The sequence below is a fragment of the Zeus faber genome (genome assembly GCF_960531495.2).
Source record: "Zeus faber genome assembly, chromosome: 5".
Classification (NCBI taxonomy): Eukaryota; Metazoa; Chordata; class Actinopteri; order Zeiformes; family Zeidae; genus Zeus; species Zeus faber.
The window spans coordinates 17,361,727-17,379,564 of NC_137192.1; the positions used below are offsets into that span (position 1 = coordinate 17,361,727).

General features: G+C 44.5%; 1 protein-coding gene across 7 annotated transcripts in view; it reads right to left on the minus strand.

Annotated features, from left to right (window-relative positions):
• Window positions 1-17,838, minus strand: part of atp2b2 (ATPase plasma membrane Ca2+ transporting 2) — a gene marked incomplete at its 5' end in the record, with an annotated part of 65,826 nt that overhangs the window by 47,306 nt on the left and 682 nt on the right. The window lies entirely within an intron of this gene.

The following is a 17,838-nucleotide window of genomic DNA, read 5'->3' on the forward strand; positions in this document are numbered from 1 at the left end:
TCTTTCTATCTTCTGCTGCAATCACCTCACATTTTAAAGTGTAAACCATCCCGCTCTCCTCAGCAGTTTCTATTTTGCGATACAGAGAGAGAGAGAGAGAGAGTGGCCACTCACATGTGCCGAGATGATTAACCTTGTTAAATGTTTTTACGCCGGTAAACCTTAAATGCTTCGGCGACGCGAGCAACGCCGCAATCAATTCCCTTCAGTCATTAAATAAGAGCGGTGGTGTCGCTGGGTCCGGGCGGCGTCAGCACCGGGGCCGCTCCTGCATCGCTGATCGCTGGATCCCGCTCAAGGAACCCGCTTATGAAACGCCGTGCGTTAAATAATGTCGGGACCCGCGTACATTTAGCGAGAGGGAGGAAGACTCCGAGGTGGAAATGAACCAGAGGAGTCACAGGCGTCGGCGTCCTCAGACGGCGTCGCAGCGGAGGTTAGAGCTGGAGAAGTTCAGAGGCCATTATTAAAAAGACAGAAAAGACGCATATTACAAATGTAATATTAAAGGGTGAGCTTGAGTGAGAGGACATTTTAGTTTGAACACGTCAAAGTTAAGAAGTTAAACTAAATGCAAGCGAAAATAAGTAGAAATGTGATGCATTGTGTTATAAATCACCCATTGAAACACATTGAAGAAGAAGTTCTCCATTTCAAACTGTCTCCAGCTCTTGGATGTGTTGAGTACGAGTCTTCAGACTATGTTGCAAATGTTTAAGATTTAAAAAAAAATAATCGAATAATAATAATACCAATAATAATACTAATAAAAATAATACTACTAATACTAATACTAATACTACTACTACTACTACTACAACTACTAATAATAATAATAATAATAATCATCCTAATAATAATAATAATAATCCTAATAATAATTATTACCATTAATAATAATCCATTCCTCTCCCCTTCTTTCTCCTCTCCTCCCTTCTCCTCCACTCCTACCACCCCTCCCCTCTCCTTTGCCCCCTTCTCCTGTCATCTCCTCTCTCCGCTCTACTCAATTCCTCTACATCTTTTCCCACTTTCTCCTCACCCCTCCTCTCTGTTTCCTTCCTCTCCACCGATCTCCCTTCTCCTCTCCCGGTCCTTCTCCTCCTCCTCCTCTCTCCCTCTTCTGTCGTCTCCTCTCTCCCCTCTACATCTTTTTCCCCTTCTCCGCTCTCCCCTCTCCTCATCTCCTCTCTCTCTCCCCCCTCTCTTCTCCGCTCTATAATTCATGCTCAGTAATGTGCAGTCTTGTCAGACGGAGCAGCTCGTTGCTCTACATCCTTCTGACAAACGGCACCTGGCGAACACCAAGGCGTTTCCAAACAGACGATTCGGAGACATTTTTACCCCTTCATTTTTTTAGTATGGGGAAATATGATTTTTCTTGTTAAAAACAGTCCCCGTCCCCGTCCCCCCTTTTTTTTCTTGTTTTAGGGGATAAAAATAGAATCTCCATGGAAACGCTATGCATCCCACTCCAATGAATTGAATGGAAAGACCTGAGACTGTGAACTTTGAGGAACGTGTGTGTGTGCGCGCGCGTCTGTGTGTGTGCGTGTGTGTGTGTGTGTAAAAATGATGACGCCGGAAAAGTAACTGGTGTGACCTCCAAATGTCATTGACTATAATGTTTTGTTAAAAAGCGGTTGTTGAGTATCGACGGGCGCAGCGTCCACTGCCTCATGTTGGCGGAACAATGTAGAAATAGCGTAAAGAGCTGAATAAATAAAAGACCGGTCTCAATCATCACATTTTAAAACGAGCTCGCCCGACTCATATAAATCTGTCAGAAAATACACTGTATTCATTTGGACATTTTGTTCCTGTCGGTACGTTTGAATGTGAGGAAAAGAGGCAAATGATCTCACAGCGTCTCCGTCACATCCCTCCGTCCTCCCGTTTCTCTGTGCGTTTGTCTACTGTCCGTCTGTCTTCCCACCGTATCTGTCTGTCTTTCTATCCGTCTGTCTGCCTTTCTATCCATCCATCTGTCTTTCTATCTGTCTGTCTTTCTATCCGCCCGTCTGTGTTTCTATCCATCCGTCTGTCTGTCTTTCTATCCGTCTGCCTGTCTGTGTATCTGTCTCCCCCGAAACATGGAGATTCTCCGATTTTCCTGAACCCAACGATCCTCCTCATAATGCAGCGCAACGGCATTTCTTAAAAATCTGAAAGTCGCCATGGCAACGGGGTTACTCCAATGATGATGATGATGATGACGATGATAAAACAATATTGATTTCTGGGGCAAATCAATATTTGGGACATGTAGTCCTCAACTTACAGCGGTGAGGCGGAGAAGAAAAGAGGGAGGGAAAAAGGGAAAAAACGAAAGGCTGATGGAGAGAGAGAGAGGGAGTCAGAGCGGTCGACGGAGATAGAGCAGCAGTAGGTTGGAATTACAGTAAATCTATGAATAATAATCCATCAGACACCTAAAAGGCGGATAATTATCATGCTCCGATTAGGAGACGGCAAGGCTGGGAAATGTGTCACCGCGTCCTTGGGATCGACCTTCATCGTAATGACACCATTTTACTGCAGCGATGGAAAGGTTAGTCTCAGACCAGACTGAAAATGGCAGCAATTATACACAGAGGGGCCGTTAACTTGGAAAAATACTATGAATAACATACGTGTCAGGGAGTCGGTGTCGCCGAGATGTACGAGAGCACGACGGCGGAGGTAGAGACGGGGGACGGGGGGGTTTTAAAGAAAGTAGAATAGGAGGTTAAGGAAAGGATATTTACTGTCAGAGCACGCTCAAAACAGGAAGAGACGGAAAGGTGGGAAGATGAAGTGCGCGTGCCAAATAATGTGCTAGTTCCCGAAGAGACGGACATGAAAGATGAAAAGAATATATAAGATAAGGGTATATAATAGGTATATGGTAATAATACTAAATGAATACTATGAATAAATACTACTACTACTACTACTACTACTACTACTACTACTACTACTACTAATAATAATAATAATAATAACCATGATAATCATAATGATAATAACCACCATAATCATAATGATAATAATCATAATAATGGTATGAATAAATATTTGATGTCAACTTACACTATACAACAGCATTTAACCACACCATGCCTCTACATTTATTCTACATTTTCCACAACCAAATAGTGAAACGTTGAAACCAGTCAAGGCCAGAGACACGGTAAGGCCTTCATTTAGACCTTTTAAAAACTATCGAACAAACAAACATCAAAAACAACAAAATCCCCCACATTGTAGCTGTTGGGTGGATTACACTCAATGTCCCAGAATTCCATTCCATATCCAGGTTTCCCCTTGTCGTTACTCTAAGACGAGCAGTTTCATTTATTTTTTATTCATTTTTATTTTTTCTTGGTCACTTGAGGTGGACCATTTTTTCATCCAAGGGTGCCATTCTATTTTGTGAATATTCATCCAGATCGACAGTTTATTGAGCACAACCATAGTCCCTGCGCTGCTTTATAACAGTCCCCGTGGCTGAGTTTCCCTATTTGCGCCGGGTGTACATGTACATGTACATGTAGGAGCACATGCCTAATGCAAAACTATTAAAAGTTTGTTTCATATAAAGTGCCAGCTTAATAACATATTCAATATGGAATTTTTAATTATAGAAAATAATCTTGCGGATTTTCACTTTAATCCGAGGTGAGGGTCTCAGAAGTGCGCTGCGATGTCACACGGCGACAACCCGTCTCTGTTCTGCCTCCAGCATCGTGTATAGCAGCACATTGACATATAAAGCACTGAAGAGGCAGGCAACACACACACACACACACACACACACACACACACACACACACACACACACACACACACACACACACACACACACACACACACACACACACACACACACACACACACACACCGGTGAGTCACAGCAACACGCAGACGTGCACATTTATGCATGGACAATTGAGCAGTCACATTCTCACTTTCTCACCAGTGAACCAAATGTAATGCTAACAAACACTGTGTGGGTTTTCTGTGCAACGCTCATCTGTCCACACAAGCAGATCATAGCACGACGGATCAGAACGCACATACATCTGCACTTATAGCAAGACTATGGTCTGCTGGCGTGGTGAAATGCACACATCAAAAGTGATTTATTAAAATTAAAGATTAAATATAGATTGAAAATAAAGGTATTGATCAATGTATTGGTGTTTCAAACACATTAAACATATTTGCTTCAAATATTATTTATTGCCGTCCGGAATTCAGCTCCTGCGGTGAAATTATTATTTTTTATCTAAAGGATGATACAAATAATAAATGCAACGATGACAATTACAGTGATAAAGGCTGTAAGCAGTTGGAGTGATTATGAAGTGTGTGTGTGTGTGTGTGTGAGAGAGAGAGAGAGAGAGAGAGAAAGAGAGAGAGAGAGAAGAGTCCTTGGCGTTAGTGGTGAGTGGGTGAGTTTCTGTTAGAGTCTGACTCATGAAAGCGATGTCAGCCTGGAGTGAAGAGAACATCACACACACACACACGCACACGCACACAAACACACACACACACACACACACACACACACACACACACACACACACACACACACACACACACACACACACACACACACACACACACACACACACACACAGACGAAACTCGCTAGATGATAAAGAGGGCTTAATTAGTAGTTTAATTTGTTATTCAGATCAGTTGCTTTAGTTGATGAAGTCAATTAAGTTTCATCATTATTTAGGCACATTTGAACTGTTCCATTTTGGACTGGGATAAATTTTTGTGAACTGAAATGTTGTAAATGGCCTGTGGGACATTTGTTGAAATAAAGTTTTATTTGAATATATATAAGTAATATAAAATATACATTTACATATGACATGTAAATACTATTACATTAATAAAGGGGGTAAATAAAGTGTAATCTTGAGTTTCAGTTTTCCAGTTATTTTTAACACAATTACTAAATATAAAAGGACTTTATTACTCGAATTCCCGAATTTTTGTACACTTTTATTTAACTCTGAAGTTAGACAGCAGCATCAGAGCACAGCAAAAAAGATGAAAAGAAAAAAAAAAAGTGTTTCTCATTGAACAAGGAGAGTTATGATTTTAACGAGGCAACAATTACAGCATCGCTCAAAAGAAAAAGCCAAATTAAAAAAAGAAAGCGTCATTTATGAGGCCGTTCTCTAAAAAAGGAGATTTCTCGGACAAGGTGGCGCGGCTCTGGCTGAGTGGAGGTGAGGGAATGCTCTTAGTAATTCATTAGTCGTTTGGTACAGCTGTTCCACCGCCGCAGCTCAAATCAAAGAAACATTAACTGGTGACCTCCCCACTGCCCTAAATGTGGATGCAATCCTAATGAGACATCTGGTGTTGGCCACGGTGTGTGTGTGTGTGTGTGTGTGTGTGTGTGTGTGTTGTGCCTGGGTGTGTGCGTGCGCGCGCGCCGGTGTGTCTTTATTCTGTTTGGTTTACTTCATAACTACGAAAATCTTAAAATTACACAATTCAGTTCTCCTGGCGACAGGACTTTGCATGGAACTAACTGTCCATTCATTCATTCATTCATTCATCCATCCATCCAGTAATCCAGTGTTTCCCTTCCTTTTTTCTGACACGGCAAACTTTTTAGGATTAAATAATCCCACCGCACTATACCACTATCCCGTGAACCCCAGAAAACTTGACAAACACTTATAACTGTACTTATTATTACAGCCCATTAATAGTTGGGTTTGATCTGAGCTCATTGCAAATAACCCAGAGCTGCTATTCTGGCTGGAAGCGATGAATTAGTACAGTTTTGCAATTTTGATCTTGCAACACAAGAGCTCATTTCTATTATTTACACATTCCAAGTGGAATTTTGAAACATTTTCTCGGTACACCTGGCGAGCTCTCCCGGCCCACTCGTGTGGTAAAACACTGCATTAATGCATCCAACCACCCCCTTCATCCTCTCTTTCATCCGTTCATCAAGACCTCTCTTTTTTGTTTAATTCTCGCAGCCACCGTAATGAAAATCAATTAATGGATCTTTCCATTAATTCAGCCTTTTTTTTTTTTTCCACTCTGTCAGTCAAATGGGATCTGCCGTCCACATTGTATTGTAGTCCTTCCCTGAGTAGAAAAACTGTCGAACGATAAAGAGCTGTTTCAGCCGAGCTGTCACTGCCCGCTCCCCCGGTTAGCTTTATCCCCTGATAAACATATGCACGCCCACATTTACAGTTGACACACACACACAGATACATGTACACACAAATACACATGCATGTCAAAGAAACACACACACACAAAGTCACACACACACACACACACACACACACACACACACACACACACACACACACACACACACACACACACACACACACACGCACACACACACACACACACACACACACCTACACCTCTCCCCAGCTCCTACCGTTTGTGGCCGGACGGTGAAGCCCTGCAGGAGACTGTGACAGCGCTCAGGGAACGTCCACATTTTCTCATCAAATTACGCATGAAGACGTTGTCATTGCTGTTGTGGAACTTTTGCTCTTCCTTATTAGAGCATTTTGAAAATTACATGAAAGAAATGTTAATTCATTCCATGGAAGCTAACATGAGAATTATTTGAGAATTGAGTTCAAGACGAATAATTCAAGATGGATAATAAAAGTAATAATCGATAGTCAAAAGTAATAATGATTGAAAATCATTTGCTGAGGAATGATTGTGACCCTGAAATTGCCAAAATTTGAAATTGCTTCTAATAACAATTCTCATGCATTTTCCTTTTTTTCTTACTATTGAATTGCCTTCTATAAATGTAAAGCAGCTGCTTATCATGTATGAAAGGGAATATAAAAACAAAGGTTTTTATTATTATTATTATTATTATTATTATTATTATTATTATTACTTCTACTACTTATGCTGGGATAACTGTCCCAGTGCTTTATTTGCAATGGAATGATGGAATGATAATCAGGCAGGGAGAGAGAGAGGCCCTGTCTCCTGTCTCCCTTCTGGGATGTGAAGGGAGACACGGCGCGGATGAGTTTCTGGTAGCCATTAAAATGCAAAGTACCAGAGAGTCATGAAATAATCATTACAGGTAAGGTAATCTACACTCATGTCTCCTGATTGTCTGGCTGATGCCCTGTTGCTACTCCATGGGCTACATGGGAAAGACGTTTTGTTTCTTATTTGTATTTCAGGCGAATGAGAAACAAACGTATTTTCAATTGATTCAACCAAGTGGATTCATTAAATATGCTTACTGTCTTGCCTGACAGACAGAGCTGAAATGCCTAAAGCATTGTTTATTAACCATGGCTTTTAGCAAGGCTCAACGCTCACTTTTAAAAGTGGTTGCCAGGCTGGCAACCGGGCATCTGCTTTTGGTTGCCGGAACTGAAAATACGGTTGCCATTTTTAATCACTTTATATCTTAAGTAATTTAAATACTGCATCTGCATTTGCGTCTTTCCATTTAAAAGTAGCTCTCCATCAGGTGAGGTCTGAGCCCTATTCATTATGAATGCTGTCTGTCTACAAAGATGAGAACTGGTTTTGCATTGTAAAAGCTGTATGTTGACAAATTTGACCAAATCGGCTAGAAAAATGATCTCCTGTATATATTGTATTTTATTTTAATTGGTTTTCTAAGTACACAATATTATTTCAGTAATTTAAAAGTCTTCTGTCTAGCTGTGAAAAAAAACATACAACCATACAACCACTGAACGCATCACTTGTGACATGCATTGCAGTTTTCTGGCTTTGGAGCTCTTTCAAAGCGGAGTGGACCAGGACGCTTTACGATATCAAAGAACGTGTGCACTAGTTAATCCATCGTGGATGGCGTCGTTCTCTCGGACTGATAAAAATTAAAAACCCCAATAACCCCCTCCCAAAAAAAACCCCAAAAAACAAAAGCAACAACAAACAAACACTTCAGATCGGTTTGGACGATTCACACAAGTCCCCAAAATAGACATTCGCCGTCAAGCAAGTTGTTTGCATCCCTGACTGTAAGAACCTTGCTCTACGTCCACCTGTTTGAACCGGTGCGCACGTGAATCAATTCCCGTGCAGTGGTTCCCACTGTAACAGCAATAGGTAAATATCGCCAATGCAACCATTTCTTTTATTTTGGGTTAAACCTTTTGCGGTTTGCTGCCCCTATTTCATATTAAAAAATGGTTGCCAAAGGGGGCAACTAGAGGCCACGAAATGGTTGCCAACTGACTCAATCTGGTTGCCGAGGGCAATTACGGAGGATTAGACTACTGTGGAAAAAAGGTCACTGCATTCGGCGTAATTTGTATTGAATGTGATTGGTCTACACTTTGCATTCCACCGAAAATGAATAATTTCAACGGGATGAAATGATTCCTGTGCGAATTCCGTTCACCACTCAGAGCCAAACCAACTCCTCTGACTCTCGTTCACCTGCTCAGCGCGTCACGCCAGCGACATCAAACAAACGGAAGGAATCTTTTCACCGAGTTAGGCGCCAGGAGCCAAATCTCCAGAAAGAGGACGAACATTTCACCAGCACGCTCAACATCTCAGCGCGGTGGAGGAGCCGAGAGACGATGGATCTGTCGGCGCGCTCCATCTGCCCTTCCGACGCTCGTTGTAGGAGCTCGGATGAGAAGACGACATCTCTGCGGCCTTCAACGCCTTGGCGCCAAAGTGAGGTTGGCTTTTGTTGGCATGATAATGTAATGTTCTCTCTATCTCGAAAGAAACGCTGAGTAATGCTCGCACTGTGTCCGCGCGCGGTTCCTGCGCCCTCGCCTCGCCACTTCGCCGCATCGAATTTCCGACCTTCCCAGGGACCGGGAGTCAGGCGGTGCCGTCAATCAGTCCGTTCCACGGGGGCCTGTGGAGGACCCGTCGAGACTCTCAACCGCCACATTCACTCACAAATAAACACACGGCGCTGCGACTTGAATTAGTATGAGGGATAATGCCCAGGGCTCCATGGGCCAGGGGGTGGACCTCTTTCCTCCTTTGCCCTCAGACTCTGAGCTCTTCTCGGGGAAGTGTTGGCAGCAGTGGCACCGCCCTGACACCGGCCCACAGCGGGAGGAAAGGTCAAGCCGGGAAAGCGCTGACGTGGTGGGAAACGAGCCGCTTATAGCCCGGCACTCTGCGTATGCAGCTAAAAAGCGGCGCCGGCCCTGTCGACCCCCCGTCCATCCGGCCCGGATTCCAACGGCCCCTTTGGATTCTACGACCTTTTTTCCGCCGGACGTGGACTGAGTTTTAAATGCGTATTCCTGACCCAACAGGACAGAACGGCGTTTGGAGCCACAATTAACAGTTTTGGAGGATGAACAGAATTTGTCTGATAAGGACCTTATGAATAACCGCCCTGGACACCAGGCCATTGAACAAGCCATTTGAACTTTTTAATGGCTAATGACACGGGAAAATGGTTAAAGGTTTAAACCGAATCCACTCGGATACAAGATACGTAAGTAGAAAATGTAAGTTGACACAAACATGTACGGTAATAATAACATAATAAACTTTTTTCTGCACCCTACTTTGACTCTAACTATATAATGACAGTTTAACTGTAATTATCACAAGCTATGCAAAAGAACAAAGTATTCTAATCGTTGTGTAAGAGATTAGTGTTAACGTCACTATTCATTACTATTCGATAGTACCAGATATGATTCAGTAGGCATTGCACAGCATATGCTATATATTGCATAGAGTATGAGATGAAGAATATACAAAATTATAAATGATAAATAACAATTAAAAATGCATCATGGAAAAATGATGATGCTTGGCACCGCAAAAAACATTCACCAGTAACTTCACTGATATAATCCATCCACTGGGAGATTTGACGGAGGGTGTATGATCTGTTTAGGCAAAGCACTGTGTCATGTATACACACACACACACACACACACACACACACACACACACACACACACACACACACACACACACACACACACACACACACACACACACACACACACACACACACACACAATTCACATTAACTGTATGTCATTACATGACAAAACACCGACACAAGCACAAAGCTGTAGTTTTGAGTGGGGATTAGGTGTAATGGAGCAGGCAGCGGGATCTGGTCTTGGCGCCTGTTCTGTTTATTCAGTCAGGCGTCTCGTGGGACAGCTGACTTCACTGCGGGCCATGTCCAATATAACTGCACTGCGCACGGAAAACCTGTCCGCCCGCGTACGAGTGTGAGCATCTCTTTTCGATCCGCCGGGCCATTCGTCTTTCAGGATATTCCGTAAACGAAATCCCTAACGTCAAAGGAGCCACAGTAGTGTAATATGTATTTTGAAGTTGCTCCATTCTTCTCAACTGAAATTACATTTGATTAGATCTTTCCATGAAATTGGCATCGGATTTCATTTCCTCTGGAAGAACTTCAGCAAAATTGCTTTTTTTGGGCAGAAACCTGCTCCCTAATCAGTCATTGGAACAATATCAGCTGTGGTTCATATCAGAGATTCATATTTACATTTTTTTGTTCTCTTATTCATTCTCAGGACACATGTTGGAAGAAACGTTTGCTTCATAAAAAACGAGACCACCATCTCCGGTGCGTGTTTTGTGTGTGTGTGTACGAGTGTGTGTGTGTGTGTGTGTGTGTGTGTGTGTGTGTGTGTGTGTGTGTGTGCTGGTTCACACATCCACATGTGTGCACTTCTGCTTAAAAATAGTAATAATTAAATAATAATAATAATAATTTTCTTTGGTGAGTGTTTACAGTTCATGCAGTTTACGCTGTCTAATGGATGGACTGTCACAATGGCACTTGTACTGTACGCCGAAAAACAACCCTGTGTGTGTGTGTGTTCCTGGGTGTGAGAGTATGTGTGTGTGTGTGTGTGTGTGTGTGTGTGTGTGTGTGTGTGTGTGTGTGTGTGTGTGTGTGCTTGCATGCATGTGTGTGTGTGTGTGTGGGTGTCTTTAAGTGATGAGAGTGCTGCTCCCTCAGAAAGCAAAATGGCTGTGTATCATTTACAATCTGTCCTCAGAGACCTATCTCTCTCCCTCTTTTGCCTCCTTCATCATTCCTCAGTCCCATTCCTTCTCTTCTCTCTCCCTCCCTCCCTCTCTCTCCATCTCTCGCCCCCCCCCTCTCATTTTTCTCTCCCTGTCTCTCACCCTCTCTCTCTCTCCATCTCTGTCCCTCTGTCTCCTCCCCCCCTCTCTCTCTGTCGCGCCTCTCTCTCCCTTTCTCTCTATCCCTCCTTTGTCCCTCTCTGTCCCTCCTTCCCCCTCGCTCTCTCCCTCCCTTTCTGTCCACCCCCCCTTTCTCTATAATATATCTCCCTCTCCCTCCCTCCTCTCTCTTGCTCTCCTTCCCCATCTCTCTCTCTCTCTTCCTCTCACCCATCCCTCATTAAGAAACAGCGGTGGAGGAATGGAGAGAGGGATTGGACGAGTGAGGGGAGGGTGCAGAGAGGAGAAGCTGCCCTTATTAAAGCGACGGAGACTCCCGCGTGGGACGCAGATTAAATAGGCTGCGTCATGGGGGACCTCGCTCGCGGCGCTGCGGCCAACACCGCAGCCCCGCCATTACCGTGATCATCAGGCGACGGAGGGAGCGACGGAGGAAGAGCGAGGGAACAGGAGGAGAGGTGGGACGAGGGAGGGAGGACGGAGCCAAAACGGGTGACGAGCGGAGGATCGTCTCACAGAGCAGACGCGGCGGAGGCTGCGGGGGGCGGGACTGAGGGATGTGGGCCGAAAGGACAGGAGAGAGGGATGATGGAGAACAGAGGACGAGGATAAGAGGCACAGATGGAGGTGGCGGGGGATAGAGAGGGGAGGAGGAAGAGGAGTAATGGAAGTGTGGCGTGGTATCGGTGCATCGGGAGGGGAAGTGGGAGAGAGGGTGAAGAGGAGAGGGAGAGGGGGAGAGGGTGAGGAGGAGAGGGAGGGGAAGGAGAGGGTGAGGAGGAGAGGAAGAGGGGGAGAGGGTGAGGAGGGGAGGGAAGGGAAGGAGAGGGAGAGGGGGGGGGGGGAAGAGAGGAGAAGAGGACAAACAGCTTGGCGTCACGGTACAGGAGCGAAACGAGGAACCTTGGAACCTCAGCGGCTTCCGAAAAGAGTTCCTCACACGGTTCCGGGGACCGTACGCAAAGCAGGCGGAGGTGACGCCTGAATATGCTACCGCACCAATTCTACATGGGAGGAAGCGAGAGCTTGAACTGTGTTCGCGGTCGATCGGGTCGTCGTATTTTTCGGGTTGTGGTTTTCCAATTTATTTTATGAAATCAAAGCAGCGAGGGGGAGCGTGTAGGACTGAGCACAGAGTGAATCTGCCTGTTACCGCTATTTAACAATAGCCGATGGTCACTGGTTCCTATGCCCTGTGCTATATCACCAAGAGAGGAAGATAGGCACACAGACAGACAGACAGACTGACAGACAGACAGACAGACAGACAGGCAGACAGACAGACAGGCAGGCAGGCAGATAGACAGATAGATATTTTGGCAAATTCCACTCCATTCTACCTCACAATAAATGTATGCAATGCACACTTACTTTCCAACCCTGCAAAGTAACGAATAAAGAATGAGGAAATTGAGAGATTAGGGATGTATTGAGGGAGATATCCAGCGAGTAAAAAACTGTGTTTCGATATCACGGCTGGAGACAGGCAAACAAGTGATATAATACACAGAATAAAAAAGATGAAAGATGAGGAAAGGCGATAAAAGAGGATGAAACCGCTCCTCACATTAATGAAAAACAATACTGGGGGGAGAGAGAGAGAGAGAAAGAGAGAGAGAGAGAGAGAGAGAGCGAGAGAGAGGTGGAGTTGGTTTAGTAAGCTGGAAAAATAAAGTCTATCTCTTCTCATCCTCCACTCCCTGTCCCTCTTCTTTCTTCTCTACCTTTTTTATTCACACCTTTGGTTTTATTCACACAAAATTGGGTGCCCACTTATAAATCATTGTTTCTTGATCAATGCCCTCAAGCACCAATTACAGCTGGCTAAGAATGTGCAGTGTGTGTGTATGTACAGTACGGGTGTCTGTGTGCGTGTGTGCGCATGTGCATGTGTGCATGTGCGTGTGTGTGTGCGCGCGCGTGTGTGTGTGTGCGTGAGTGTTTGTGTGTGCGTGCTGGTTCACACATGCAAATGTGTGTACTTCTGCTTAAAAACAGTTTCCCAAGCAAATAATTGTCTTACCCCGCAGGAAAAGAGAAGGGATTAAACAGAAAGAGGATTCAACTGAAACTGGTCATAAACAATAAACACAATAAGGCTCGACATTCAGTTTTGGGGTTTTTTTCTATTTCATTTTTTTGTCAAAAAAGTAGCTCGAAAATGATTTGGTTTATGCAAATTACATCTAAGTTGCAAAACTGAGGGAGCCGTGTGCCACTTTGCCATTTTCTTTTCACTAGCGCCGTTAACTGGGTGGAGGAGTGAACAAAGCGGAGATAAAGTGAAGGTTATGGATGTGGAGCAGGTCTATTTAGGCTAGGCAGCACAATGCCCCACCGGGACGCCAGGCACCAGCACATAGAAATAGAAACGGGAGCAGCGGGAGGAGGAAGAGGAGGAGGAGGATGAGGAGGAGGAGGAGGAGGAGGAAGGGTGGAGGAGCAGGACTAAGGACGGGGCAGAGAGAGAGAAAGAAAAATGGTGGGAGGAGGAAAGTGGAACGGAAAGGAGGAGGAGGGAGGTGGAGAAAGAAGAGAGGCAGGTAGGAGATAGGTGGAGCTAAAAAGTATGTACAGTATAATTCCATTTTTGAAGAAGTGGACGTTCATATACTCCCATCGTCCATTCCAAGGGACCCCACGACCCATTATGGATCGGGAGCCACCAGTTGAAAACTACTGCTTCATACTATTGTTTGGATTCATTGTCTGTTTTTAATTTTTGCTCTTGGGAAAGAAATCCCTGTGAAAAAGTCACTTTTGCGCAGGAAACGATGTTGCATGTGTTGTCACCGTTTCCGCGGCAACGCAGTCAGCATCCCGACAGGTTCAACATCTGCTATTTCCTCTCATTTGTTTTATGTTTGTGTTCCAACATTTGAATATTGCACATTGCGCATTTTCATCTATTGTGTGACGTCCCTGATGTTGGGTTTTAGATTTGAGAGCTTCTTATGAGCTCATCGATTTGGATTTGCATTTGATGTCTCCCTAAATACGCTTCTGTTTGCCCTCCTCAGCCAAACAGCGTACGTTATTCATGAACAAACTTTTTTCTTTTAGTGGAACCAGGGCAACGTGTCCCTAGTATACTTGTTATAGTTCAATATATCGTACAACAACCAAAATGGAACTGAGGAGATGGATAAAAATCACAAGTGAGGTGTAAGATATGATCATTAAATTGAAGCGGTAATCAATCAGATCATCTGCATTGGCTGGATTGCACGACTAGTCCCATAATTCCCTTCGAAACCATGTTTGATTTTTCATTTTTTCAGCATATCCCTCGTCTTCGCTATCAGACGCTTGCCTTCTTTTCTCGAAAAGTACACCTGCTGATAATTGGCTGCCCTTTACTTCCTGCGAGTGCCTGAGTGCATTCTTACCCGGAAAGGGGGACCACGCCTCCAACAATTGAAACAGCATATGGAGGAGCACATAACACAAATACATTGAATAGCAGCTTCTTATTAAGTGCCAACCAAAGAAAATAAACAAATGTCACAGATTATCACTTGAAATGAGGTCACGGTCTCTTTTTCAAACAAAAACTCAATAACATCTCAACTAAAATAGTCAAAATAAAATAAGATGGTTGCTGTTGGTGGAAAATATAGCTGGATAGCGTTATCTAGGTCTGTCTTGAAATAAAAAAAATAAATAAATAAATAAAAGCAAAAACACCGATACCATTTTTTAACAAAAATAATGAAAATCAAGTCGGTGCGGTTCTGAAGCCAACGCTGCTCTCTGTCTCCCGGAGACAGAGAAACGAGATCGCACTCCCTCCCATCACCTTGAAGTGTGAAGTCACACACACGCTCATCTCACTCAGAACCAAAAGGACATTTGTTAAAAAAAATGTCAAATAAAAATAAACAAATAAATAAATACAAGTGCTAAATTAAGAATTTATATCTGGTTTTCTTTCATCATATTGGCCATTTAGGTTAATTTAATATTTAGCCCTTGTACTGTTTTGCACTGGTACTGTAGGCCTCTCTGCGGTCCCACGGTTAAAGTCAGTTTGTCTACCGCTGCCCTAAGAGCTTCCTCAAGGCCCCGGTAACCCTGCCTGGAATAGCATTTATGCCCCAAGCTCCTTCTCACCCCCACTGCCCCTACCTGCGGGACTCTCCATGCCCCCAGCGTCCGCTAACCCTCTGCTGATCTCTATCTCCATGGACCTCCTATATCTTGACTGCCCCCACTACACTGCGCTCCCTCCCCCACCCCCATACCCTGAAGGACCCGCCTACACACCGATCGGCTCCCAAGAGCCGAGCGAAGCCGCGTGCCTCCTCAGCTGCCCGCCCACCCGGCCGGTCAGCCTCCCTTTCACCAATCCCATAATAAGCCTGCCTCGCCCCGAGCGCCTTCCTGGCCTCTCGTCGGGGAACCGAGCCGCACCGCGAGCTCCCATCTGGCCCCGAGACGACTCCTGCCACTCGCCTGCTGGCTGTGCGAGGGTAACACTAGCCGCTCCACCCCACCGTCACCTACAAGGCATGACATAAGTAACTACACCCCACCACGGCCCAGGGAGGAGGGAAAGCAGCGGGAGGAGGGAGAGTGAGGGAGGAAGACTTAGCTCTCTCCGCTTGTCTTCAACACTGAAGAAAAGCACCACGATACCAGATTATTCACGGTAATGTGCCGTATGTAGAAGAGGAACTCCGAATAAGGGCATCTACGTTGCAGCTCACGTGAAGCTCCACCCACTGTCCGCTCATTATCTCTCACCACTCCGCTCGTCACTGGATGAAGAGCGGGTTCGGAGAAAAAGTCCCGACAACGGTGAATTTGGGCAGTTTATGGCGGCATACGGTGATATCTTCTGCTGCAGAAGTCATAACACCAGTGTCCGCTCTGGCTGATTTGCACGTTTTGCATTGTTTCTAATGGAATTCAGATTATCCCTTCATCTCAACGGTGCTCTCTCGGGGACGTGGCTACAGAGCCTCACACGTCAGAGCCTCTCGAATAAGAAGCAAAGGATTTGGTTCATGGACCACATAACGACTCGGGGCGTAAAGTTTTGGCAATTTATACAACAAACGCTGAAATAGGTGGCATCGCCCTTTAAATGTCACGCATCTATTCTGGAAACGGTGCTGCTATATAAGTGACAGCTTTAAGCGGAGATTCCACCCTTCATATAACCTGCACTGGTCAGCGTGACGTCATCTTGACATTATTGTCAAAATCTTTTCAGTAATATACTGTATATATAAATACAAAGCTCAATTCATCGTCATTCATATGAGAATTCTTCGGCGGTTAAATGTGAATACTTCCTGGGCCGCCCTGTCGTTTGGTTGACGGCGGCTTCTCGGCGTCTGGTGTGCGGTAAGCCTCCTCTGGAAGGGCTGCTGGGGTTTAGGAGGCCAATAGGTCAATCGTGTTAAAGGCCTTGGACCGCTGCGCCGGGGCCCTTGGGATACGTGCACGCTACACACAGCACACACGATGACAGCCGCGCACGCAGCATAAGCTTCAACAATAATTACCGTGATCATATTTCTGAGGGTAACATCTGTTCTGTGGAGGAACCACCGTGCAACACACAGCGGACACAGCGAGTGTCTGGGGACCGGGGAATGCAAATTGTCCTGGATACCATTACTTGATTTCCATTTGCTTTAGGAATCAGGATTGAAAGGAGGCGATGCAACGCATTAAAGCCGGGACCCAAACAGGTCCTACGAGGAGGGATTTGATGACTATCTGCAATATTGAAAATAATGAAGTAACCGGATGATTAAAGATGAAAGGTTTTAGTGGAAACTGAAGCATCTTCATTGAAAAGCATTTAATCATATTTAAAGAAGTGCTCCATTGGATACTGCAGGTCACCTAAAGAAGCAAATATGTGAATTTATACCTTGTTTTATAACATTGAATTAATAACAGAATACAATATATATTATATGCATTTTGTTTATAATCCAGTTTAGGAATGAGCATCATATTTACACACAGGTTGCGATTTTATTTCTTTATATATTAATTCCATTTCATCAGTGGCTTGGCTTATCGATATTTTGAGATAATTTTTTATTACTCTTCTATAACTTTGAATGTCTTCAATAATTGTTGTTGCTGTAATTGTGACAAACACGCCGGATATTATCAAGGTAAAGTCAGACCAAAATTTGTGTTATGATTCTATTAATTACTATATTATTCAGCTTCAGCTCTGGTATGATATGACGGCGAGCGGGAGATTCCAACAGATTACAGATGTGAAACATGATGTGGAGTGATGTCATCCATGATGTCACGCAGGAACCCTAACCATGTCGGCGAAGGTGGATGACACCAGTTGACGTGACCATTTCATCGTCAACATGTGGTGGCATCGCCGACACAGACCTGCATGTTATCCAAAATATTCCACGGGCCCTCGTGTCCTTTAAAGGATATTTCAGCCCCCTGTGACAGCCTGTGTGTGCATGTTAGGGGATCCGTCCCGTAATTATCATCCAGTTTCCACAGCTTGAAGAGGAAGCGTTTGAGACAACACACTTAAGATATACAGTATAAAAGCAACTAGCGCAGTTGGGTTCCAGTCGTGTCTCACGCTGTGCGGTTATCTAATAATGCCTCCTCGTTTTGCTGATCCGCAGTGGTTTGACGGAAAAAAAA